The sequence below is a fragment of the Lactuca saligna genome, chromosome 9 (assembly GCF_052625555.1).
Source record: "Lactuca saligna cultivar CGN05327 chromosome 9, ASM5262555v1, whole genome shotgun sequence".
NCBI lineage: Eukaryota > Viridiplantae > Streptophyta > Magnoliopsida > Asterales > Asteraceae > Lactuca > Lactuca saligna.
In genome coordinates, this window is record NC_136425.1 from 180,133,314 (window position 1) to 180,136,398 (window position 3,085).

Sequence of the window (3,085 nt, forward strand, 5' to 3'; positions counted from 1 at the left end):
CGTTTAGGACTCGTTATGGGCATTACGAGTTCGTGGTGATGCCTTTTGGGCTCACCAATGCACCGACAGCGTTCATGGATCTCATGAACAGAGTATGCAGGCCGATGCTAGATCGATCGGTGATTGTGTTCATCGAAGATATATTATCATACTCCAGATCTAGAGAGCAACATGAGGAGCATTTGAGAGAGATTCTCAGAGTTTTGATATTGGAGAAGCTTTACGCCAAATTCTCCAAGTGTGATTTCTAGTTGTGAGAGGTCCAGTTCTTAGGGCATCTCGTCAACTAGAATGGGATATTGGTCGATTCGGCCATGATTGAGGCTATGATGAGATGGGAGGTGCCGAGATCCCCCACCGAGATCAGGAGTTTTCTTGGATTGGCCGGCTACTATCGGAGATTTATCAGGGATTTCTCCAAGACTGTAGTTCCTCTCACCATGTTGACCCGGAAGGGCGTGACTTTTAGTTAGGGTCCAGAGCAGCATGCCTCATTTGAGGTGCTTCGCCAGAGATTATGCGAAGCCCCGGTGTTAGCCCTTCCAGAAGGGAGGGAGGATTTTGTGGTGTATTGTGACGCATCGATATCGGGGTTGGGTGCGGTACTTATGCAGAGAGGGCACGTGATAGCATGTGCATCAAGGCAGTTGAAGCCTCATGAGATGAGGTATCCCACCCACGATTTAGAGTTGGGAGTAGTGGTGTTCGCCCTCAAGATATGGCATCATTATTTGTATGGGGTTCGGTGTACCATTTACACGGACCACAAGAGTTTGAAGTGCTTGATGGATCAACCCAACCAGAACATGCGCCAAAGGAGATGGTTGGTTGTGGTAAAGGATTATGACTGCGAGATCTTGTACCACCCAGGAAAGGCTAATGTTGTAGTCGATGCCCTGAGCCGCAGGGCGGAGAGTGCCCCGATACGAGACATTTGTATGAGGATGACGGTGATGACTCCGGTGTTGGATACCATATGTGTGGCCCAGGCAGAGGCTATGAGACTGGAGAACCGCAAAAGAGAGCGGGTGATTGGGCAGGTATGCGAGTTCGTTACCGATAGCCGAGGGCTTTTGACCTTTCAGGGTCGGACTTGGGTGCCGTTTGCAGGTGGGGTAGGTACCATAATTATGGAGGAGGTGCACAGATCAAGGTTCTCGAACCATCCCGGGGCCACCAAGATGTATTTGGACCTGAAGAGAGAGTATCGGTGGCCCTGTATGAAGAAGGATGTGGCATGGTTTGTTGAGAGGTGCTTGACCTGTTGCAGGGTTAAGCTCGAGCACCAGCGTTCGCATGGCAAGTTGCAACCACTTGAGGTTCCCCAGTGGAAGTGGGAACAGATTTCTATGGATTTCATCACCAAATTGCCGAGGACCGCGAGGGGTGTAGATGCAATTTGGGTGATCGTTGACCGTATGAAAAAGAGCGCTCACTTCCTTGCTATCAGTGAGAGCTCTTCCGCGGAGAGGCTGGTAGAGATATACGTGAGGGAGGTGGTGTTGAGGCTTGGGGTGCCAATCTCGATTGTGTCAGATCGATACGTACGTTTCACTTTCAGGTTCTGGAAGAAGGTCCATGAGGAGTTGCGTACGAGGTTGCACTTTAGCACCGCTTACCACCCACAGACGGACGGAAAGAGTGAGCGAATGATTCAGACGCTTGATGACATGCTTCAAGCATGTGTATTGGACTTCGGAGGAAGTTGGGACACATACCTACCGTTGGATGAGTTTTCCTACAACAACAGGCACCATTCGAGCATTGGTATGCCTCCCTTTGAGCTTCTGTATGGGAGGAGATGTCGGACTCCCATCTACTGGGGAGAGGTAGGGCAGCGAGTGATTTGTAGCACTGAGATAGTGCTTTAGACGACCGAGCAGATACATCAGGTCATGCAGAGATTGCTGACAACTCAGAGTCGCCAGAAGAGTTATGCGGATAGGCGACGATTCGAGCTTGAGTTTCAGGTTGGAGACTTCGTACTCCTGAAGGTATCTCCTTGGAAAGGAGTGATCTGATTCAGGAAGAGGGGCAAGATGGGGCTCCGATACATTGGTCCATTCAGGGTGACCGCGATGGTGGGCAGGGTAGCGTATCGTTTAGAGCTACCCGCGGAGTTGATCCAGATACATGATACATTCCACGTGTCTCAGTTGAGGAAGTGTATAGCCGATGAGACGGTAGTAGTGTCGCTGGAGGATATTCAGATAGATGCGAACCTGAATTACGTTGAGAGGCCAGTCGCAATTGTGGATCGGAGGATCAAGGTTCTAAGGAACAAGTAGGTGCCCCTGGTTCAAGTCTAATGGAAACATCGGAGAGGGTCCGAGCTAACTTGGGAGATGCAGTCAGAGACGTGGGAGCAGCATCAGGAGTTGTTTACGACATGAGACTTCGAGGGCGTAGTCTGGTTCTAGTGGGGGAGAATTGTAACATCCTGAAATTCAGGTACATCTATTTAACCATTCTTCTTTACCAAGTTGTCAAGTTTAGCCCTTGAGTGGAAAATGTTGCAAGTGAGTACGCTGGGCGTACTGAAGAGTATGTTGCATATACTCATGCGCTTATTTTGGATGCATACTCAATTAGGTATGTTGGGCGTACCAAAGTTACACCGGGCGTAACTGGCTCGGATACAAAACCCTAAATGAGACTTGAGGACTATAAAAGGAATGATAAGGCCCTTACCCTAGCAACAATATTATAGTGAGTGAAACTGTAAGAGAGCAAAAACCCATTATAAGCTTGTGTGTGTTCTTAAGCTTGAAAGTGCCATTTGTGGTGGTGAAGGAGAAAAAGAGGCCATTGTGGGAGCTAGAAGTTGGAGGACAAGCTTAGATACGAGTTCTACAGAGGTTGGAGCTTCATTTGGAGGTAAAAAGCTAAAAGCTTTCCTTTCCATTGTTGACTTATGATTTATGGACCCATTTTTAGGGTTTTTGGTTCCAAGGTGGAGACTTTATGAGCAAAGGGTCTCCATAAGCTTAGATCTACCCTATTACAGTGTAATATGTGTTGTAGGTTTATAAAAATCCAATCGTGGACGTGAATATTAAGTCATGCATGAGATATAGGCTTAATG